The 25,106-nt window shown below is 42.0% G+C and overlaps 1 protein-coding gene and 1 pseudogene across 1 annotated transcript in view; one reads left to right on the forward strand and one right to left on the reverse strand.

The window, feature by feature from the left end:
- LOC139310059 (uncharacterized) overlaps window positions 1–25,106 on the reverse strand; it is a 649,177-nt gene that overhangs the window by 225,396 nt on the left and 398,675 nt on the right.
- LOC139313467 (zinc finger protein 850-like) lies at window positions 523–23,956 on the forward strand (annotated as a pseudogene).

Genomic DNA, 25,106 nt, shown 5'->3' on the forward strand with positions numbered 1-25,106 from the left:
TTTCGTGCACAATAAAGATACATTTTTATTTGAATCTTATAGACAAAGAAGATGGCAATGAGCACTCTGGACAACTGAGGATAACAAGCAACATTGAACACCAAAGCAAGTCAGTCCAAAAATCAATATATCTTCCATTTCCTTCAGAGAGCCACACAATTCTTAATCTTCCTCAGCAAGTGAGAGGAAAATGAGAGAAAATCAAGAAGAGATTTCTAGCTGGGAAAAGCAAAGTGTAAAATTCAAGCATACATTACATGAAAAGTCAAGGGAGATTATTTTTCCATTGGGCAAAAGAGGGAAATATCTAGAAGTTACTGGGGAGGAAAAGGTCAATTGGAAAGCCACGTAGAGCAGATAGAGTTGCAGGCCCACTCTGGGAGGAAGAAAACGGCTTGAATAAAAACACTGCTAAAAAAGGAATCATCCATATTTTGGACCTCCAAAGGAATATGAGTTGTGGAAAAGCTCCATAGATGTGCCTGTTGTAGGAAAGATACAACTTGCAAATCACAGCTGATTATGCCTGAGAGGATCCCAACTGGAGAAAAGCCATACAATACTCTAAATGGAGCAAAACCTCTGATCAGAACACCTCCATTGTGGTTCTTGGAAGGACCCACACAGGAGAGAAGCCCTACAAGTGCTCCTAATGCAGTAAATTCTTTAGGAAGCATGGCAACATGGACTCACACCAAGGAGAAACTGTTTGAATGTCCTGATTGTGAGAAATGTTTCTGTGATAATTCCAACCTGGTGACACACCAGAGGATTCACACAGGCAAGAAGCCCTTTAAATGTCCTGATTGTGGAAAAAGCTTCAGTCAGCATTCCAGCCTGCTGACACACCAGAGGACTCACACAGGCGAGAAACCCTTTGAGTGTCCTGATTGTGGGAAAAGTTTCAGTCAGATTTCCAGCCTGGTTCAACACCAGAGGACTCACACGGGCAAGAAACCCTTTGAGTGTCCTGATTGTGGGAAAAGCTTCAGTAACAATTCCACTCTGGTGAAACACCAGAGGACTCACACAGGAGAGAAACTCTTTGAATGTCCTGACTGTGAGAAAAGTTTCTATCAAAATTCCAGCCTGGTTCAACATAAGAGGATTCATACAGGAGAGAAACCGTTTGAATGTCCTGTTTGTGGGAAAAGTTTCAGTCAGAATTCCAGCCTTGTGACACACCAGAGGATTCACACAGGAGAAAAACCCTTTGAATGTCCCGATTGTGGTAAAAGTTTGAGTACCAAATTCAGCCTTCTGAAACACCAGAGGATTCACACAGGAGAGAAACCCTTTGAATGTCCTGACTGTGGGAAAAGTTTCCGTCAGAATTCCATCCTGGTTCAACACCAAAGGATTCACACAGGAGAGAAACCCTTTAAATGTCGTGACTGTGGGAAAAGTTTCAGTCAGAATTCCACACTGGTTCAACACCAAAGGATTCACACAGGAGAGAAACCCTTTAAATGTCGTGACTGTGGGAAATGTTTCCGTCAGAATTCCAACCCCATCGGCCACCAGAGGATTCACGCAGCAGAGAAACCGTTTGAATGTTCTGATTGTGGGAAAAGTTTCAGTAAGAATTCCAACCTGGTTCAACACCAGAGGACTCATACAGGAGAGAAACCGTTTGAATGTTCTGATTGTGGTAAATGTTTCAGTGAGAATAACACCCTGGTGAAACACCAGAGGACTCACACAGGAGAGAAACCGTTTGAATGTCTTGACTGTGGGAAAAGTTTCAGTAAGAATTCCAACCTGGTTCAACACCAGAGGATTCATACAGGAGAGAAACCGTTTGAATGTTCTGATTGTGGTAAATGTTTCAGTAAGAATTCCAACCTGGTTCAACACCAGAGGACTCATACAGGAGAGAAACCGTTTGAATGTTCTGATTGTGGTAAATGTTTCAGTGAGAATAACACCCTGGTGAAACACCAGAGGACTCACACAGGAGAGAAACCGTTTGAATGTCTTGACTGTGGGAAAAGTTTCAGTGAGAATAACACCCTGGTGAAACACCAGAGGACTCATACAGGAGAGAAACCGTTTGAATGTTCTGATTGTGGTAAATGTTTCAGTGCGAATAATACCCTGGTGAAACACCAGAGGACTCATACAGGAGAGAAACCGTTTGAATGTCTTGACTGTGGGAAAAGTTTCAGTAAGAATTCCAACCTGGTTCAACACCAGAGGACTCATACAGGAGAGAAACCGTTTGAATGTTCTGATTGTGGGAAAAGTTTCAGTAAGAATTCCAACCTGGTTCAACACCAGAGGACTCATACAGGAGAGAAACCGTTTGAATGTTCTGATTGTGGTAAATGTTTCAGTGAGAATAACACCCTGGTGAAACACCAGAGGACTCACACAGGAGAGAAACCGTTTGAATGTCTTGACTGTGGGAAAAGTTTCAGTAAGAATTCCAACCTGGTTCAACACCAGAGGATTCATACAGGAGAGAAACCGTTTCAATGTTCTGATTGTGGTAAATGTTTCAGTAAGAATTCCAACCTGGTTCAACACCAGAGGACTCATACAGGAGAGAAACCGTTTGAATGTTCTGATTGTGGTAAATGTTTCAGTGAGAATAACACCCTGGTGAAACACCAGAGGACTCATACAGGAGAGAAACTGTTTGAATGTTCTGATTGTGGTAAATGTTTCAGTAAGAATTCCAACCTGGTTCAACACCAGAGGACTCATACAGGAGAGAAACCGTTTGAATGTTCTGATTGTGGTAAATGTTTCAGTGAGAATAACACCCTGGTGAAACACCAGAGGACTCACACAGGAGAGAAACCGTTTGAATGTCTTGACTGTGGGAAAAGTTTCAGTGAGAATAACACCCTGGTGAAACACCAGAGGACTCATACAGGAGAGAAACCGTTTGAATGTTCTGATTGTGGTAAATGTTTCAGTGCGAATAATACCCTGGTGAAACACCAGAGGACTCATACAGGAGAGAAACCGTTTGAATGTCTTGACTGTGGGAAAAGTTTCAGTAAGAATTCCAACCTGGTTCAACACCAGAGGACTCATACAGGAGAGAAACCGTTTGAATGTTCTGATTGTGGTAAATGTTTCAGTCAGAATTCCAACCTGGTTCAACACCAGAGGACTCATACAAGAGAGAAACCGTTTGAATGTTCTGATTGTGGTAAATGTTTCAGTGCGAATAACACCCTGGTGAAACACCAGAGGACTCATACAGGAGAGAAACTGTTTGAATGTACTGACTGTGGGAAAAGTTTCAGTAAGAATTCCAACCTGGTTCAACACCAGAGGACTCATACAGGAGAGAAACCGTTTGAATGTACTGACTGTGGGAAAAGTTTCAGTCAGAATTCCAACCTGGTTCAACACCAGAGGATTCATACAGGAGAGAAACCTTTTGAATGTTTTGATTGTGGTAAAAGTTTCAGTCATAATTTCAGCCTGGTTCAACACCAGAGGACTCACACAGGAGAGAAACCCTTTGAATGTCCTGACTGTGGGAAAAGTTTCAGTCAGAATTCCAACCTGGTTCAACACCAGAGGATTCATACAGGAGAGAAACCTTTTGAATGTTTTTATTGTGGTAAAAGTTTCAGTACAAATTCCACCCTGGTGAAACACCAGAGGACTCACACAGGAGAGAAACCCTTTGAATGTCTTGACTGTGGGAAAACTTTCAGTCATAATTCCTGCCTGGTTTAACACCAGAGGATTCATACAGGAGAGAAACCTTTTGAATGTTCTGATTGTGGTAAAAGTTTCAGTACAAATTCCACCCTGGTGAAATACCAGAGGACTCACACAGGAGGAAAACTATATGAGTGTCCAGACTGTGGGAATGATCTCAGTATTCAGGTTAACCTTATAAATCATGTACTTATACACAAAGGGGAGAAATCATTTTAATGCCCCGAGTGTGGACGGTGCTTCAGGAAACTTTCCACCCTTATTGCACACAGAAAAATCTCCTAAGGCCCCAAGTGATTAGTGTAGAGAAAGGTTGAATTTCATTTCTAGTGTCCCATTGTAAGTCCAGCTGAGAAATTGACTATTTAAATTGATTAAATTAAATAGAATTTGCCTGATTTTTTGTAGGCAAATATGTAATGGTATTAGATGGTGCAGAGGAAAGAAAAAGTTGGAATATATTACTTTGATAATGGCTATCTTGCTTTCAGCATAAGAAGTTGCTGGATATTTATTTTTGTAAAAATTTGGCTATTATGTAAAAAATCTTTTTGGGAATGTTCTTTGCATTTTTATGATGGTAGATGATAGAAATGCTACGTGCCAGGAATCCCAGACTTTTTCTCCCTGGGTCCCCCCCACAGATTTTCAGCCTCAGAATTCTCCAGCCAGCATCTCTTGGGGATTGGAGCCGAGACTATAGATTGTGGTTCCTCATATAAGGAGAAAGCAAGATGAGAAGAGACACAGAGGGGGTTCAAAGTTTATCTTTTCCTAACAGTTCCAGAAATTCAGTGCACCAAGCATGTCTGTTCAGATTGTGTCAAGAATGAGGCACACAAGTGGAAGAAACCATCTGAATAGCAAATATATTGGGGGAGTTTAGGGCAGTGAGAAAAGCAATGTAAAATTTCAGATTTAAAGGCTGTTCTGCCCTGCAGGTGACCTTCATATTCAAAAGCCAAAAGAAGCAATTCGATTGAAACAAGTCAGTTGCTACATATTCCTTCTCTCCCCAGATTTTATTCCATTTGTGGTATTTGCTTTAAAACTGGCTCTCCTTCATAGTAGGGGTGACTTCTTGTGATTTTATGGACATCTTTTGTTGGAAACAATATGGAACTCTTATGCCATTGCTGTCTTCTGTGATTTTTTTTTTTCCTAGCAAACAAACACAGGATTTCCTAGTGGTGCACCATCCATATATTATCGTGGAAGAACTGGACTTAACCTAGGATTTTTTTAATAATAGCTATTGTGCGCCCTTTGGGATGTTCAGTTTTATAAACAGTCCTTGCTTACCACTTACTACTCAGCCTTCAAAATTACACTGGTGCTTAAAAAGTAGTTCCTCAAAGTTGTGCCCATCACAGTTATTTGGGGGTGGGACTGGCTTGCAATTACGATACTTGCAGTATCGTACAGGGTCCTCAAAGTATAGGCTGGCGGGATGCATATGGCCTGCTGAAGCAATGTATTGGGCCTGCTCAGTGGTATGATTCAGCCCTGCCCCTCACCCCACCCCTACCAGCCATTCCTTGCGTGGCTGGCTGTGTCACCTGCATCGCCCGTCCTCTAGCCATCGCCCTTATCTTTCAACCCACGGAGGTATGCAAACCGCAAAGGTAAGGGTGAAGGGGGAGGGTGGGCAGGGGAGGGCGTGTTTCACAATGGGGGAGAAGGGGTCTCCTCCTCTTGGAGTCCATTATGACATGAAGCCACAATGTGACCCTGCCCCACTCTCCCCTGACAACACCAGCGTTGGTGTCAGCTTGTTTTTGCCTCCCAGATGTCAGTCACTTGTCCTGCAGATACTACAGGCCGCCTGTCTTGTGATGCCCTGCCTCCCCGCCAGCCAGGTGGTCTTTGGGTCTCTGCCGACCAGCTGATCATCAGTGTGTGGCTCATCAGCCTCTGGATGTCAGATTCCCACCATCTAGCACCAGTTCAGGGGTTCCTTCCCCTGCCTCCGGACAGTGAGAGAGAGAGACAGAGACTGAGGAAGGGAAGGAAGGATGATAGGAAGGAAAACAGATTCAGGGGTTGTGGTAAAAACTGTAGTTCAGTAATAAGGATGTGATGGCCCTCCAGTAGCTACTGCACTACACTCCCATCATTCCTGACTATTAGTTATGCTGTTAAAAAAAAATCCAGTGCCACCAGGGAGAAGTCAAGTTGTGAGTGATTTAAATTCCTCACATTGAAACTAAGTGGTGATAGGTCATAACAGAGGTATGTATTCTCCCTGACACATTTTCTTGTTATGTGCCCTATGATTTAAATTTCAGATAAATGTATTTCTCTGCTGTCTTGTTAATTCACGAGCTATCCCAGGGCACCGTCAGGGTTGACGGGGATCCTGCAGAAGATGTCTCAGGAGCCAGTCTCATCTCTGATCATTCCATGTCCTGGTTTCTGTTCCCCACCCCCATTTGCTCTTGTAGCACACTTTCCTTTCCTTTGATATAACAGGTAAAAGTCTCTGAACGTACCTGAGAGCTAAACTTTAGATGTACTTGAAATCTTAATTTCTCCAGAAATCTTAATTTCTCAAGGGAGAGAGAGAGATAGACGGAGAGGGAGGGAAGGAAGGAGAGAGAGAAAGAGAGAGACTGAGACTTGTTGATTATAGGCTCCTTGGGGCTGAGAAGAATTGCTGCAAAACTGAGTTTATTGAAGTGGACCACTAGACTCCTAAACAACTTAATCAAATAGAATAACAGAGTTGGAAGGGACATTGGAGGTCTTCTAGTCCAACTCCCTGCATAGGCAGGAAACCATACATCACTTCAGACAAATGGTTATCCAACATTTTCTTAAAATCTTCCAATGTTGGAGCATTCACAACTTCTGGAGGCAAGTTGTTTCACTGATTAATTGTTCTGTCAGGAAATTTCTCCTTAGTTCTGAGTTGCTTCTCTCCTTGATTAGTTTCCACCCATTGCTTCTTGTTGTACCCTAAGGTGCTTTGGAGAATAGTTTGACTCCCTCTTCTTTGTGGCAGCCCCTGAGATATTGGAACACTGCTATCATGTCTCCCCTGTCCTTCTTTTAATTAAACTAGACATACCCAGTTCCTGCAACCGTTCTTAATATGTTTTAGCCTCCAGTCCCCTAATCATCTTTATTGCTCTTCTCTGCGCTCTTTCTAGAGTCTCCACATCTTTTTTACATCGTGGCAAACAAAACTGCAGTATTCCAAGTGTGGCCTTACCAAGGCATTATAAAGTAGTATTAACACTTTTTTTTTTTTAAATTGATTTATATGCCGCCCTTCTCCGGAGACTCAGGGCGGCTTACAATGCACTAAGCAATACTTAGATCACTTCATGTGATCTTGATTCTATCCCTCTGTTTATGCAGCCTAGAACTGTGTTGGCTTTTTTGGCAGCTGATGCACACTGCTGGCTCATATTTAAATGGTTGTCCACTAGGAGTCCAAGATCCCTCTCACAGTTACTACTGTTGAGCGAGGTACCACATAGATTGTACCTGTGTGTTTTGTTTTTCTTGCCTAAATGAAGAACCTTACTTTTTTCACCATTGAATTTCATTTTGTTAGATAGCGCCCAATGTTCAAGTCTGTCAAGATCCTTCTGTATCTTAAGCCTATCTTCTGGAGTGTTGGCTATTCCTGCCAGCTTGGTGTCATCTGCAAATTTGATGAGTTCTGTTAAGGATATAGTTGTGAGATAACCAGGAATGGTTATGAAGCAGAACATAGAGTTTTGCACACAGAAACGGTGCTGAGAGTAGTTGTGAATAAACTGCATACAAACTGGTTTTTAAAGTAGTTTACTTATAGAGCAAAGCAAATTTATAGTCTTTTATCAATCCAAGTCTTAGCCATGAATAATCAATCCAGAGATACAAAACTTCTTACCGGTTCATAGAACAATACATGAATCATTCAGGAACAATATAAAAACAGTTCATAAAAGCAGTAATAAATAAACCATGATCAAATTGTCCATGTAAAGAGATCAAAGATATCTACAACATAGCAGCAGGTAACAATATGGTCCACACTGACTACAATCAAGCTCTCCTTAAATACAGTTGCTACAGAGCTCATCCAATCAGGATGCAGAATGACTCAGCAATACTCTTAAAGCTATATTATACATATTCATACTGTAAACATATAATGTTGGCTTATATATTACCTGGCCAACTAGTTAGGCAATGACCATTTCCTAACAAGTTCCCCATCTATCCCGTCGTCATTGATGAAGATGTTGAAGAGTACTGGGCCTAAAACAGAGTCTTGGGGTACTCCACTGCATACTTCTCTCCATGTAGATGCAGTTTCATTGAGGACTACACGTTGAATGCGGTTGGTCAGCCAGTTACGAATCCATCTGGTGGTGATGCTGTCTAACCCACATTTTTCTACTTTATCTAGTAGGTTATGGTCTACTTTATCAAATGCCTTACTGAAGTCCAAGTAAATTATATCGATAGTATTCCTCTGGTCCACTAATTTTGTCACTTTGTCAAAGAATGCAATAAGATTAGTCTGGCATGATCTGTTTTTGACAAACCCATGTTGGCTTTTGGTTATTATTTTGCTTCTAGGTGTTCCCTGATTCATTGCTTGATTATCTTTTCCAGAATCTTCCCTGGTATTGAGGTCAGGCTGATAGTTTCCTGGATCTATTTTTTTCCCTTTTTTTAAGATGGGAACTACATCAGCTCTTTTCCAGTCCTCTGGCTGGAAAATCCTGTGCTCCAGGATCTTTGAAAGATATAGTTCAGTGGTTCTGAGATCTTGTCTGCCAGTTCCTTCAGAACCTCGGGGTGTAATCCATCCGGTCCTGGTGATTTGAACTCGTCTAGGGTAGACAGGTGTTCACTTACCATTTTTTCCCCTATTTTAACTTGTGTTCCTAATCTGTTTTTTGTGGTGCTGTTTTTGATAGGTTGGACTGTTTTTTCCTTTTGTGTAAAGAGAGATGCAAAAAATGAGCTAAGTAGTTCTGCTTTCTCCCTGTTGCTTGTCACCTTCTTGCCACTTTCTCCCAACAATGGACCAATTGTTTCCTTGACATTTTTCTTTTCTTTTCTTTTCTTTTGTAAACAAGTTTTATTAAAATTTTACTTTTACATACATATTTTATGCACAGAGTATTGACCGGGTCACATCTTTTACAATTTATAACATAATTATATATATATATATATATATATATATATATATATATATATATATATATATATATATATTATAATCTGTTCCAATCTACTTTTTTAGTTTCTCCAAATACAATCTGCATATTTCAATTTCTGCTATGATTTCATACTCACCAAGCTCCTTGGAGGAGAGTCAAAAGTCCACTTCCCCCTGCTGCGGTATGTTCCCTGGGGCAGGTCTGTGACTTCTCTGAGGAGACTCTGTTGATGGTGGGAGCCTCCAGGAGAAAACCAAAATGACAGCTAAGAATATGACTAATAAAAAGAAAGATGATTTGACCAAAGGAATAAATATTCAATTAGGAAAAATGGTGATGTATTTAGGGATCTATTTGACGGCAAGGTGCACATTGATCAAGGAGGACAATTATATTAAATTATTAAATCAGATAAAGGCAGACTTCGAAAGATGGAAAACCATTCAACTCTCCTTTATGGGTAGAATAGCAACAATTAAAATGAATGCTCTGCCAAAATTACTTTTCCTAATACAAAATATACATATAAAATTAGAGAGAAAGTATTCTGATAATCTGAATAAAATTGTGTTGAAATTTATATGGCAGGGGAAAAATTAAATTGAAACTACTTCAAGAGGCCAAAGAAAGAGGTGGGTTTGGTTTGTCTGATTGAGAATTATATTACCAAGCAGCAGTGATCACCTGGGTCAAAGAATGGATAACCCTAAGAAACAAAAGATTATTAACACTAGAATGCTACGGTATTCAAGCAGGATGGCATGCATTCCTCTGGTATAGAATAGAATAGCAATAACAGAGTTGGAAGGGACCTTGGAGGTTTTCTAGTCCAACCCTCTGCCCAGGCAGGAAACCCTACACCACTTCAAACAAATGGTTATCCAACATCTTCTTAAAACTTTCTTTTTTTTTCTATTCAAAAGGTTTTTTTTTATTTTATAAACAAACAAACAAACAATACATAATCAATCAGTCAATATATCTTCTAAATACATCTTTTGTCTTCTTTCTGCTCTTCCAATATTTATCATATCTTAATATTATCATTTCCTTTATTATAGCATTTCCCCCACTTTTCTTACTTCTCTATTAATACATTTATTAATAATACATTTATTTATTAAACTATCTTTTAATTTTATTAAGAATTAGACAACCATTTTATCCCCACACAACCTTCAACCCCCCCTTCCCCACCCCCACCCCCCACTTCCCAGAGCAAAAACAGGGTATAGAATTAAACAAACATAAGCTAAAATATGCTAATTTACTACAAGATTCAAAACCCCCTTACACTCTTTAACTCCTCTTTTAAAAATTGTTCATCAGCCTCCCTTTTTAGAATTCTAATTTAAACATTATAAAACTTTCTTTAAAGCATATCTTTTAAGAAGAAAAAAAATATTATTTTATATCCATTCAATTTTAAATTAACCATTTTAATACTTCAGTAAACTTTTTAAAAAAAAAACATTTCAATAGAATATTCTTCAAAATATAACCTTAAAAATACTATTAATCCATTGAGTTAAATTATTTCTAACTCTTGAGTTCATCGTTCAAAATATCTGTTTCAAAACATTCAGAAAGTTATCAATTAAGTTTAAAGTTAACCATTTTAATACCTTGATAATTTTTAAAAAAGCTATCCATTTTTAAACATTTTTAATTAAACTTAAAAAATACTAATTTCAGTAGACTTTTCAAATTTAGTATTAAAATCCTCCCCAAAAGAAACTAAACTTCAATTCTTCCTTTCTTTCTATATTTTTTCCAGTCCTTCTTCTGCAATAGTACTTTCTTCAACATTGCTCCTCCCCCTGCTTTTATTTTCGAAAATTTTTGAATATAGATTTAAGGCTGATGCATCTTTGGAAATTGTTCTCTTTTAAAAGTTATCTCCTTCAATTCAAAACCTCCATTTCGACTCTTCCTGCTTATATAATTAGTCACTTCCTTCCTTGAAACAGTCTGCGGAAAAGAGTCTATTTGCTGCTTTTCAGTTAACTGCATAGAGGCTTTTTCACTGATTTTCGCTGTTCTAGCGGCAAATGGAATCACGGGGCTGGAGCTCCTGAAGGAGCATCCGTTCGGGGAACGCGGAGCCACCGGACTTTCCAGTGTTGGGGCATTCACAACTTCTGCAGGCAAGTTGTTTCACTTATTAATTGTTCTAACTGTCAGGAAATTTCTCCTTAGTTCTAAATTGCTTCTCTCCTTGATTAGTTTCCACCATTGCTTCTTGTTCTACCCTAAGGTGCTTTGAAGAATACTTTGACTCCCTCTTCTTTGTGACAACCCCTGAGATATTGGAACACTGCTATCATGTCTCCCCTAGTCCTTCTCTTCATTAAACTAGACATACCCAGTTCCTGCAACCGTTCTTCATTAATTAATTCTCTGTCCCCACTGTTCAGTTTAAATGTTTATCCAGAAAATCTGTGAATTTATCGCTAAATAACTCAGTCCCTTTCTTTGATGGATGCAATCCATCTCTTTTGTACAGTTCTTCATTGGACCAGTTGCAGACATCATGACTAATAAAATCAAAGCCGCCTCTTCTACACCACTCCTTTAGCCACACATTAAACTCTGCTACATGCTGGCCTTTCCCTTTTGTTCCTTATATACTGGTAAAACCTCTGAAAAGATAAGCCTACAACCTATACTAAGTTCATACCCCAAGCTCTGGAAATCATTCTGCACAGAAAGTACATCCTTTGGGACAGATCATTTGTGCCAAGATGTATAATAGCATCAACATCACAGTCCTTACTGGCATTCTTGACTATCTTAAGAATACGCCTCTGATCTCTGCTGGCAGTAGCACCTGGCAGACACCTGACCTCTTAACCTTTTCTAAATTTACATCCCTTACAATTAAATCACCAACCAGAAGGTGGCTTCTCTTTTTGGATACCGTGCTCTTCTTATGTGACCGATACCTGGTTCACACTTTCCCCTTTCCAAAGTATGAAAGACATAAGGCACATCAATACTTCAAAAGACATTATATACAACAGGCTTTATTGGGGATATGGAACAAAATAAAAAAACAGAACTATAGGGAAATTCAGATCTGGCTCTCCACCTAGAAGCGGTGGTATATCCAAATCTTATAAACTGGGGAAAAATTGTAACATATAAAGATATATTAGATGAACAGGGAGGATTAAAATTGAGACTGCAACTAAAAGAGCAAGGATTGGAATTAGAATGGTGGTCATACTTACAAATTCAGTCAACTTATATGAAAGATATGAAAATGTGGGGCATCAACAGAAATTTAACGACAGATAAACTTCTATTGGGGACAGAAGAGAAAATGATTAAAGCAATGTATAAATTTTTACTAGAATACAAAATGGAGGAAGAGTGTGTTAAAGAGACGATGGTGGTATGGGCAAAGAACTTTGGATACAATATCGAATTGGAATAGTGGGAAAAATTGTGGGACAAAAACAGGAAATTTACTCTGGCCACATTGTATAAAGAGAACTTATATAAAATGCTTTATAGGTGGCACCTATCACCAGCTAGGCTAACCAAACTGTACAAAAATTTATCACCTAAATGCTGGAAAACTGACCAAATACCGGGCTCCTACTACCACATGTGGTGGACTTGTAGAAGAGCAAAAGAATACTGGCAAAAGATTCGAATGTGGCTGGAAGAAATGACTGGACAGAGATTAGAACTCAAACCAGAATTATTCCTATTAGGAATTTTACTTAGAAGAAGATCTAAGTAAAGAGTTAACATATTTATAAAGGATTAACATATTGACTGTAACCTTGTTGCTTGTATTCTTACGATTTATATTGACTGTTTTCTAATATGAGTTGATTGCTTATTTGTACCCTATGATTATCATTAAGTGTTGTACCTTATGATTCTTGATGAATGTATCTTTTCTTTTATGTACACTGAGAGCATAGAAAGGAAAATAATAAAGAAAATACTTGACTGTGCAGAATGTGATATACTGATGCTAGAACTGAGAAATAAAGGAGAGACAGAATACTATGAGATTTGGAATAGATTTCAATATCAATGGTTAGACTTAAGGAATAGAAGTCGGAACGAGTAAGAACAAGGAGGCATAAATTGAAACAAAAGGCAATATATGTAATATAGTATGTAAGTGTAAGCGTCTATAAGAGGGTAAGTATGTGTATATAATTAGTAAGTAGTAATGTATATTGAATACATAAGTGACTTATGTTATACTTTATATGGCGGAGATATCGCCAAGACGGTTCCACCAAGTACAATTTGTTTTTTTAACAATAAAGGTTTTTAAAATTTTAAAAAAGAAGACTTTAGGCCGTCTATACAACTATTGGGGTGCAGGGGCATCTCAGGTTTACTAGTGAATGTAACTCTGTGGTCTGTATGGATAATCACTGGGAACTTTCCTTGACTGAGTGGAGCACATGAAGTGTATTTTCCCTGCTCCCAGTCCAGCACTATATCCACCTTATCCTATGCCCTCCCTATGCTCAGACTGAGGAAAATGGCCTTAGAAGATATGCAAACTCCATTACTAAACAGATGAGGGAAAAACATCTCTCAAGTAAGCAGCATGTGGATCCTATGCAGAAGGGACTCAAACAGACATCGCCCTAATTCACAGGAGTATAAGAGGCGGGAAGAAGGTACAAAGAAGAAACTTGTATGTGTTTTTTCTGAAAAAGAAAACATGACTCAATTTACCAAAAACAGAACAGTACATGACAGGTTACGAATGCAAATTAAAATACAGGTAATCCTTATACAATGACAATGTCAACAGCATATAAGGAGAATTTGTATAAGATGTTTTACAGGTGGCATTTATCCCCGGCGAGAATAGCCAGGATGTTCAAGAATAAATCGGAGAAGTGTTGGAAGTGTCATAAGATTCCGGGTTCATATTACCATACGTGGTGGATATGTGCAGAAGCTCAAAAATATTGGAGTAAAATCCACACATGGTTGGAAAAAAATGACAAAGAAACACATTGATTTTAAACCAGAGATATTTTTATTAGGGATTTTACCAGAAATGTATAATAGAGAACTGAGATACTTAATTGTGAATGTCTTAACAGCGGCTAGAATTGTATTTGCTAAAAATTGGAAAGGAGAGAAGATACCTACTGATGATGAAGTTATTAAGAAAATTTTGGAATGTGCTGAAATGAGTAAATTGACATTTGAAATCAAACAATATTACTTGGTATGGGATTTATTTTATCAATGGCTAGATAATAAAGCATGGAAATGAAATATGAAACATGAAATAAATGTAATAATAAAATATATGAAGCGGTTTTTTATGGGAGATAAGCCACTGTTAAATAATTGGTAAATGAGAATAATAATACAAAGGGATTTAATAAATTGTCAAATAAGAGAATTTTGGATATGGGATTAAGCACAAAAGATTTGTAACCGATCGATACACTTTATTGAAGCACTACAGCAGTTGTTCACACTTACGAATGACAGCAGAGGCTCTGCAACATTTACCCTGCCTATCTCCCCCCCATCCGGGGCCAGGTCTTCACATGCACTTTGTCTCTGGAAAGTCACTTACCTTGTAAAGATCTCTCTGTTGTGCTTTCTTTGCCTGCTTTGTTGCTTCAGCTTTTACTGCATTTACAGAGAAGAGAGGCCTAACATATGGCGAGATCATATGAGATAAGTAGCATGAGATCTTGTGCTACAGATCTCATGTTATCTCGCACTTTAGGCCTCTATTCTCTGTGAATTGAGACCTAGACATTTGCAAACGGATGGAAGGCTTCGGTCCTTCAGGCCTTCCCTCCGTTTGCTGTTTCCTTGCCGAAGCCTGCAGGGAGATTGCATTCCTGTAGGCTTTGGCAGCAGTATGCAAAAGGCTTTTGTTGGCACCAGCGGAGCTTGGGAGGAGCAGGCGCGTCCCTACGAAGCCCTATTCCTACAGGCAAAGACTTTTTGAAAAGGGCTGCCAAAGCCTAAAGAGATGCAATCCTTAAGCGCTTTGGCAACAAGAAAGAAGGCCCGAGAGGCCGCGTGCAGCCTCTCAGGGCTGCTTTCTCGGTGCCGGAGGCCTTGTCAAGCGCTTTGGTGACAAGAAAGGAGGAAGCAGTCAAAGAAATAGTCTGGAGAGGAGACAGATTTTCATAAGGTAAATTACCTGATGTGGCAGGAGTGGGGGGAAGCAATTATGGGGACTCCGGGGGGGTGGAATGAGGTATCTGTGGGTTGGGGGAGGCCCTGGGTGGTCTGAAGTTGGTATCCTGTTTTCTTCCTAGGCCCCCTTTGGCCTTCCCCACCGCAAGATACAACATGTGCACTTAACGAGCCTCACATTCGATTAGCAAATGCGTGGGCAAAAAGAGGAAATGATTACCTTCAAATGACGAGATTCACTCCCAGGAATCCTTGAGTTACAAAGAATGGAATGGGCAGGCTCCATTACAGTGGTGGGGTGCCTCCGGTTCACATCGGTTCTATAGAACCGGTAGTAAAACCGGCGGGAAGCTCCGCCCACCGACCCCATCATCAGAATGCTTCTGCGCATGCGCAGAAGAGCGCCTGTGGCCCATGCGAACCGGTAGTAAAGGTATGTAGAACCCACTCCTGCTCCATTACATTCGTAACTCGATGACTACTTGTATGCAAAAATAAGGTAAGAGAACACCTGTCAGCTCTAGATCAAATCACTGGATCTGGACGGATTACATTCCAGAGTTCTGAAGGAACTAGCAAATGTGATTTCAGAAGTATTGAAACATATTTTTCAAAGTCCTTGGAGCATGGGAGAACTAGAGGTAGTCCTCAACTTTCAAGAGTTCATTTAGTGACCAAATTTATAACAACATTGAAAAAAGTGACTTATGGCCATTTATCACATTTATGACCATTGTACCCTGTTTCCCCAAAAATATGACATGTCCCGAAAATCAGGCCAAGCCTGATTTTTGGGGTGGGCCTAAATATACACCCTCCTCCAAAAATAAGCCCCAGTGAAGGGTTGAGGGTGGCCAGCACAGGAGGCTGCCCTTCTCTTCCCTGGTCACCTCATGGAGGTTCAGCCCCTTAATTGTTACCCACTAATCAGCTGAGTGACCCAGATCTCCAGAGCACCTCCCCAGCTGCTGGCCTCCTCCCCCTTTTCCTGCCTATCGTTCTTTACTTGGGATCGCAGCACAGACACACATCTCCAAAATGCTCCATCCGTAGCCTTCACCCTTGCAATCCTGGAAGGGGTGTCTGGCTGTGATCGCAGAGAAAGAAAGTGTGTGTGAGAGAGAGAGAGAGAGAAAGAGAGAGAGAGAGATCCAATCCAACTTTGGAGAGTTATGCAGGGCTGGCAGCAATGTTCACTCCATCCCACCCACCCACCCACCCTCTCTCTCACACACACAGGTCTCTCACCCCCAACCCTCCCAAGGCAACCACATCCCTGCGAAATCCTGTGCCCCCCGCCGCCTCGTCACTGACCGTACATCAAGTGCCTGCTCTCACCCAGGCACCGTGTCCGCATAGCCCATGCTACTGAACGCCTGTCACAGCAGCCCCAGCGCCAGCATCGCCGCCCTGGGGCTTCCTTGGCAGCACAGACAGCAGCGGTAGAGAAGCCTCCATGTGCGGCGGGCAGAAGTCAGCATGCACGCTTCTGGTGGGGTCATGGCAGCGGCTGCACAGTGGGGCGCAGGGCCAGAAATAGTGGAGAACTAAAACATCCAGCAGGCCTGGGGCGTCCCGCAGCTGGGCATGGGTCTCTCAGCAGCGATGGCTGAGGCGCTGCGGGTGCTACTGCTGCTGCTGCCTGTGGAGGCTCTGGCCGGCCCACTGAGGGCCAAGTTCAACTGCGGGCAGGGAGTGCTGGCCATGGCAGGACCAGCCAAGCTGCATTTGTTGGGGCTGCCCTCGGTGCAGCTGCCTGGCGTCTCGCTGCCAGGCACCAGAGAAGAGTAAGTGGGGCCTGCAGGAAGAAGGGAAGTAGGGCAAGGATCCTGCGCGGCTCTCCTCCCCAGGAAGAGTCCGTCCAGTGACTCCCAAGGCAGAGGGGCTTGCTGGACTTGCTGGTGGGCGCTCCAATCAGTCACCGCTTGGGTGGAGGGACCACAGGGCAATTGGAGCAGAGAAGAGCAGGGGGAAAGGGGAGGCCTCCAGTGACTATCACCATAGAGCGGGAAGCACACTCCCAGAGCAGCCACTGCCCTGGCTGGGGTTTGGAAGCTGCAGAAGCGGAGTTTCTGGGAGAGAAAGAAAGACTTCTGTTGCTTCTGCTGCTGGCTGCACGCAAAGAAAGCAGCAGAAGTCTTTTTTTCTCTCCTCCAAACAGGAAACCCCTGCTTTTTGGGCAGCCGGAGCAGAGAGGCGATGGTGGGCAAAGGGAGCCGCAGCCCCGCATGGAGAGTCAGCCACATCGATGTTGTGAGGCCTGGGAGGCGCGCGAGCAAGGGGGCACAAGTGCTCCGGCGGGTTGGCGCCTTCAGGCTGCTCATGTTACACACTCACCTGCAGGAAAGGAGCGGCTTGATAGCAGCACCCTCTCTCTGCCGGACCCCCTGCTGTGAGTACTCAGGCCGCCCAGGGCCTCCTGCACCCTGAAAATAATAAGACCTGCCCGAAAACAAGGCCAAGCCCTTATTTTGGGGTTCAAAAAAATATAAGACAGGGTCTTATTTTTGGGGAAACACTGTAGCATCCCCATGGTCATGTCATTTACATTCGGATGCTCCATAACTGTTTCACATTTATGACTGTTGCAGTGTTCCAGGGTCATGTGATCCTCTTTTGTGACCTACTGACAAGCAAAGTCAATTGGGAAATCAGATTCACTTAACCACTGTGCTATAACCGTATTACTAATTTTACAATAGCAAGGATTCACTTAACAAATGAGGGAAGAAAAATAGGGAACTACTTACAAAAACCTTTGCCAAGGAAACTGTAAGGCCAGGCATCAAGACTGACCGAAAGGCACCAAATACGAAGCTAAGTAGCATTCCCTTTCACTTTTTCACTTGGCTCAGTTGCAAAGGTCGGTTGCTAGGAATCGAAAACATCTACCAAAAGCCTTGGAGACTGGACAGGCGTGTTTTTCCACCTCCTGTCGCTAGATGGCGGTCAGGCAACATCTGTGCCTAGAAAGCCATCAATTCAATGGTGCCATCCCTGATTGCACTTAAAAAAGGAGTCTTAAACCATTGAGTACTGCATTGCTAGAAAGGATGGGAGGAGAGGAGAAGCGCAGAGGAACTTCCTCTTCCGGAAGACTCATGGGAGAAAGTTGGTGTGCAGAGCGACTTTTCTGCTGTTTCCATGGTGGAAGCAGCAGCTGGCAGGTGAGTGGAGGGCTGCAGGTGGGAGGAGAGTCCGGGAGCAACTTGGGCTGGAAGCGGAGAAGCAACTGGGCTGAAGCCTCTCAGCTGCTGCTGCTGCAGGTTCTTCCCTCCCCAAATGGAAGCCCACTGGTGCTGCAGGCTGGGAAACTGGGGGCTGCAATTTCTGCTGGTGGGAAGATTGAAAAAGTCTCTTTCAAGTGGAGGTTGGTTCTTTGGGAATGGCTTCCCTCCCTGGAGGGTTTTGAGGGGAGATTGGACAGCCATTTGTTCTGGACGGAATAGGGTCTCCTGCCTGAAGAGGGGATGGACTAGAAGACCTCCAAGGTCCCCCCAACTCAATTCTTCTCTTATGGACCTGATGTTTTCTGGGCAACAAGATTGGATTTATGTGTCTCTAGTCGTTTCTGGGTTGTTTTGCTTCCATTTCTAGCTAACAAGCACCGTGTTTTCCTATTAGTGCCCCCATCCGTGTATTCACCAGGTTCAACTGTGCTTAACCCAGCACTTTTTAAAAACCAGCTATTGAATGTTTTGACTGTTCAGTTGTGCTTATTTATTTATAAAATGTATTGGCCACCAACCTTACCATGACATAACTGTGGGCGGTTTAGAGACAGAAAATAATACATACACATTAAAATCTAAATAAATTGTAGGAAGAAAAATCCAGTCAGGTTCCAAGGCAGGAGAAAGGAGCTGAAAATAAAATGCTTAGTGACACAGATGCCAGTCCCAATTGCAGTCAGTAGGTGAGGACTACTTCAATTGGGATGTCACCAAAGGGGTTATGGAAAGTATTTTCTGCCTTTACTTGGAGTTCATGGTTCCATGGGCATAAGTATAGAAATATAGAAATAATAAAAATTATAAAAATAGTCAAGCATGCCTTCTATGATTTTGGTCACATGCCTAACAGACAGGCTAGTGCAGTGGTTCTCAACCTTCCTAATGCCGCAACCCTTTAATACAGTTCCTCATGTTGTGGTGACCCCCCAACCAGGGGTGGGTTCTAAATTTCTTTTATTACCGGTTCTGTGGGTGTGGCTTATTTTGTGGGCGTGGCTTGGAGGTCATGTGACCGAGTGGGCGTGGCTAGCTGGTCATGTGACCGGGTGACCATGGCTATGTGTAGAGGGGCTGAAAAAAAGTCATTTCTGACAGGTCCTCGCACTTTTGACTGGTCCTCACACTTATGACCATCCTCACATTTATGTCTGTGCAGCATTCTTAACAACCATGTCACTCATTTCACAACTGCTTCTCTTCAACATGGTATAAGATAGGGCAAAAACGTAAAATGTGAGGACAGTCGTAAATTCGAGGACTGGTCAAAAGTGCGAGGACCAGTCAAAAATAACTTTTTCAGCCCTCTGAGTAGTCCCTGTGCACAAAAGGACTACCCAGAAGGCTGAAAAATGTGATTTCTGACAGGTCCTCGCACTTTTGACCGGTCTTTGCAGTTATGACTGGTCATCATTTATGCCCATTGTAGCATTCTTAACAACCATGTCACTCATTTCACAACTGCTTCTCTTCACCATGGTGACAAGATAGGGCAAAAACGTAAATTGTGAGGACAGTCGTAAGTTCGAGGACTGGTCAAAAGTGCGAGGACCAGTCAAAAATAACTTTTTCAGCCCTCTGAGTAGTCAATATGCATAAAAGGATGCAGCAATAGAGAGGGATGAAGGAAGGGAAGGGAAATTAGAGTAGGAGCGAAGGTAAGAGAGGGAGGAAGAGAGGAGAAGGAGAAAGAGGAAGTAGGGAGGAGACGAAGGGGGGAAGAGAAAGTAAGAAGGAAAGAAAAGAGAGAGGTGGTAGGTTACAATTAATAGTATCTCAATTATTACAATTCCCTAGTTAAATAGAGCTTTTTTTCTTTTGTTTTAAAATCTTGAACTCTCCTCTTTTTCCCTAAAGAGGAACTACCTCTTTAGGGAAAACTACCTTTTCACTAAAGGTAGTTTGCACCTACCTTTTTTGGTGGGGAAAAAGAAAAGAAATCTGCCTGCCTAATTTTCCAACGTTGCAGCAACAGCAAAGCCAACAGCCTGCTTTACTTTCAGTTTCATTTTTCAGCATAGCTAGGGGAAAAAACCTGCTCCAGCAAGCAAACAAGCAGCAGAGCCCTGAGCAAAGCAGCTGAGAGCAAATCAGCTGAGAGTCGGGAGGCCGATCTAATCAACCGGCTAATTAGCCTATGCTGAAGCTCCACAGGCCAATAAAATTACAAAAAAACACCGAACCGTTTGTTAAATTGCTGGCTCGCCCGCCCCTCGCCCACCTAGAACCGGCAGAATCCCACCACTGCTTGAGCCCCTCCGCTCTGTAGCAGCCCCTCAAATATTGGAAGACTGCTATCATATCTCTCCTGGTCCTTCTCTTCACTAGACTAGCCATGCCCAGTTCCTGTAACCATTCTTCATATATTTTAGTCTCCAGTCCCCTAAGCATCCTGGTTGCTCTCCTCTGCACTTTTTCTAAAGTCTCAACATCTTTTTTATAGTGAGATGACCAAAACTGGATGCAGTACTGTAGATACGGTTTTACTAAGGCTTAATAGAGTGGTATTAGTACCGCACTTGATCTTGATTGTATCCCTCTGTTAATGCAACTTAGGAGCAATTGATCAAGGGCAATGTCAGCCCTCCGGTCACCGGGGCTGCCAATCGCACAGAGACCTTGGCTGCACCCCATATTGAGATCTGCCAGATGGGCCGGACATTCATGGGGGCCTGGCTTACATGCCGCGCCAGGAGCTGCCAGCTGTGAGGCATGGCTATATACCCACATGCCGTGCCAGGAGCTGCCAGCTCAGCGGCACAAGGCCTCCATGGCTTGAAAAGTACCTACCGGTGTTGAGGCAGTGCCCTGCTTTATCCAGGGCCATGTGAAGCCTGCCAGGGCTGGATGGGAGGTGAGGCCTGCGTGTGGTGCCGCAGCATGTATGGCCTGCACGCTGGGCGGTGTCATCACTGGATGCCACATAAGGGGTGGGGAGTTATAGGGGTGGGCCCTGGGGGGTGGAGCTGTGGGAGTGGAGCTGACGCTATTTAAATGGTGGAGGGATTAACCACGTTAGCACTTTGCCTATTGCCAGTTTGTCAGTTTGTGCTGCTTGTTATAGCTTGTGGGATAAAGTTTGTCAGTTAACCATCTTTGGCTCTGTCTAAATTCCTTGCTGACGGCCGGAATGTGACAGGCACTTTATTAGCAGTACTCAGCTGCTACTTCACTTCTTTATACAATGGAAGCAGTGATAAATTTCCTAATGGTGAGAACAATTAACCAATTACGTAAAATCATAGAAATTAAAGAGGATGTACTTTCTTTTTCACTTGACTGTATGTGAAAACAACTGTTTGCATTGCTAAGAATTTGTGATTGGCCCAGTCAACAAAGGAATTTCATCATTGAATGGATATTCGAACTTGGATCTGGGTAGTCTTCCATGTGTCATGATTAATGTAAGAGCTTCTTTGAGTATTGTGGTATGTTTGCTTTTTCATTGTAATGTAACCCTTTTTCTTCTTTTCTCATCTTCTGCAATCATTTTGTGCACAATTAAAGATACATTTTTATTTGAATCTTATAGACAAAGAAGATGGCAATGAGCATTCTGGACAACTGAGGATAACAAGCAACATTGAACACCAAAGCAAGTCAGTCCAAAAATCAAAATATCTTCCATTTCCTTCAGAGAGCCACACAATTCTTAATCTTCCTCAACAAGTGAGAGGGAAACGAGAGAAAATCAAGAAGAGATTTCTAGCTGGGAAAAGCAGAGTGTGAAATTCAAGCATACATTACATGAAAAGTCAAGGGAGATTATTTTTCCATTGGGCAAAAGAGGGAAATATCTGGAAGTTGCTGGGGAGGAAAAGGTCAATTGGAAAACCACGTAGAGCAGACAGAGTTGCAGGCCCACTCTGGGAGGAAGAAAACGGCTTGAATAAAAACACTGCTAAACAAGGAATCATCCATATTTTTGCCCTCCAAAGGAATATGAGTTGTGGAAAAGCTCCATAGATGTGCATGTTGTAGGAAAGATACAACTTGCAAATCACAGCTGATTATGCCAGAGGGGATCCTGACTGGAGAAACGCCATACAATACTCTAAATGTGGCAAAACCTCTGATCAGAACACCTCCATTGTGGTTCTTGGAAGGACCCACACAGGAGAGAAGCCCTGCAAGTGCTTTAGCAGTAAATGATTTAGCAAGTATGGCAACGTGGACTCACACCAAAGAGAAACTGTTTGAATGTCCTGATTGTGAGAAATGTTTCTGCGATAATTCCAACCTGGTGATACACCGGAGGATTCACACAGGCAAGAAGCCCTTTAAATGTCCTAATTCTGAGGATAGTTTAAGTCAGAATTCTTACCTCGTTTCACACCAGAGCATTCATACAGGAGAGAAACTGTTGGAATGTCCTAGTTCTGAGAAAAGTTTCAGTAAGAATTCCAGCCTGGTGACAAATGAGAGGACTCACACAGGAGAGAAAGCCTTTGAGTGTCCTGATTGTAGTAAAAATTTCAGTAACAATTCCACTCTAGTGAAACACCAAAGGATTCACACAGGAGAGAAACCCTTTGAGTGTTCCGAGTGTAGGAAAAGTTTCAGTAACAATTCCAGCCTGATTCAACATCAGAGGATTCATACAGGAGAGAAACCCTTTGAATGTCCTGATTGTGGGAAAAGTTTCAGTCAGAATTCCAACCTGGTTCAACACCAGAGTATTCACACAGGAGAGAAACCCTTTGAATGTTCTTACTGTGGTAAAAGTTTCAGTCAGAATTCCAACCTGGTGAAACACCAAAGGATTCACACAGGAAAAAAACACTTTGAATGTCCTGACTGTGGGAAAAGTTTCCGTCAGAATTCCAACCTGGTTCAACACCGGAGGACTCACACAGAAGAAAAACACTTTGAATGTCCTGACTGTGGGAAACGGTTCCGTCAGAATTCCAACTTGGTTCAACACCAGAGGATTCACACAGGAGAAAAACCCTTTAAATGTCCTGACTGTGGGAAAAGTTTCCGTCATAATTCCAACCTCATTGGCCACCAGAGGATTCACACAGGAGAGAAACCGTTTGAATGTCCTTATTGTGGTAAAAGTTTCAGTAACAATTCCAGCCTGGTGAAACACCAGAGGACTCACACAGGAGAAAAACCCTTTGAATGTCCTGACTGTGGGAAAAGTTTCCGTCAGAATTCCAACCTGGTGACACATCAGAGGATTCACACAGGAGAGAAACCCTTTGAATGTCCTGGCTGTGGGAAAAGTTTCCGTCAGAATTGCAACCTGGTTCAACACCAGAGGATTCACACAGGAGAAAAACCCTTTAAATGTCCTGACTGTGGGAAAAGTTTCAGTCAGAATTCCAACCTGGTTCAACACCAGAGGACTCACACAGGAGGGAAATTGTACGAGTTTCGAGACTGTGGGAAAGATCTCAGTACTAGGGTTAATATTATAAATCATGTCCTTATACACAAAGGGGAGAAACCATTTTAGTGTCCTGAGTGTGGATGGTGCTTCAGGAAATATTCCACCCTTATTGCAGAAAAATCCACATGACGGCCAAATGATAAGTGTAGAGAAGGCTTGAATTTCATTTCTGATGTCCCATTATAAGTCCAGCTGAGATATTGACTATTTAAATTGATTAAATTAATTAGAATTTGCCTGATTTTTTTGTAGGCAAATATGCAATGGTATTAGATGCAGCAGAGGAAAGAAAAAATGGAACATATTACTTTGATAATGGCTATCTTACCTTCAGCATAAGAAGTTGCTGGATATTTATTTTTGTAGAAATTTGGCTATTATGTAAAAAACTTTTTTGGAGTGTTCTTTGCATTTTTGTGATGGTGGATGATAGAAATGCTATGTGCCAGGAATCCCAGCCTTTTTCTCCCTGGGTCCCCCCAAGATTATCAGCCTCAGAATTCTCCAGCCAGCATCTCTTGGGGATTGGAGCCCTGAGACTATAGATTGTGGCTCCTCATATAAGGAGAAAGCAAGAAGAGAAGAGACATGAGGGCTTTTTTTCAATGTTCTTCTTTTCCCTGTTTCTCCCAAAATAAGACATCCTCTGGTAATAAGTCCAATCGTGCTTTTGAGCGCATGGCAATAAGGCCAAGCACTTATTTCAGGATAAAAAAAAATATTAGACAAGGTCTTATTTTTGGGGAAACATGATAACAGTTCCAGGAATCAGTGCACCAAGCATGTCTGTTCAGATTGTGTCAAGAATGAGGCACGCAAGTGGAAGAAACCGTATGAATAGCAAATATATTGGGGGAGTTTAGGGCAGTGATAAAAGCAATGTAAAATTTCAGGTGTAAAGGCTGTTCTGCCCTGCAGGTGACCTTCATGGTTCAAAAGCCAAAAGAAGCAATTCGATTGAAACATGTCAAGTTGCTACATATTCCTTTTCTCCCCAGATTTTATTCCATTTGTGGTACATGCCTTAAAACTGGTTCCTCCTTCATATGAGGGTGGCCTTGTGATTTTATGGACACCTTCTTTTCTTGGAAACAATATGGAACTCTTATACCATTGCTGTCTTCTGTGATTTTATTTTAACCTAGCAAAGAAACACAGGATTTCCTAGTGGTGCACCATCCATTTATTATTCTGGAAGAACTGGGCTTAACCTAGGATTTCCTTTAATAATAGCTATTTGTACCCTTTGGGATGTTCAGTTTTATAGACAGTCCTCACTTACCACTTACTACTCAGCCTTCAAAATTACACTGGTGCTTAAAAAGTAGTTCCTCAAAGTTGTGCCCATCACAGTTATTTGGGGGTGGGACTGGCTGGCAATTACGATTGTTGTGGTGTCCCAGAGTCATGCAATTGCCATTTGGAACCTTCACAATTGGCTTCCAATAAACAAAATTTTACAGG

This window comes from Pituophis catenifer, unplaced genomic scaffold (assembly GCF_029215685.1).
Source record: "Pituophis catenifer annectens isolate HBS135680 unplaced genomic scaffold, rPitCat1.0.hap2 SCAF_2, whole genome shotgun sequence".
NCBI classification, from domain to species: Eukaryota; Metazoa; Chordata; class Lepidosauria; order Squamata; family Colubridae; genus Pituophis; species Pituophis catenifer.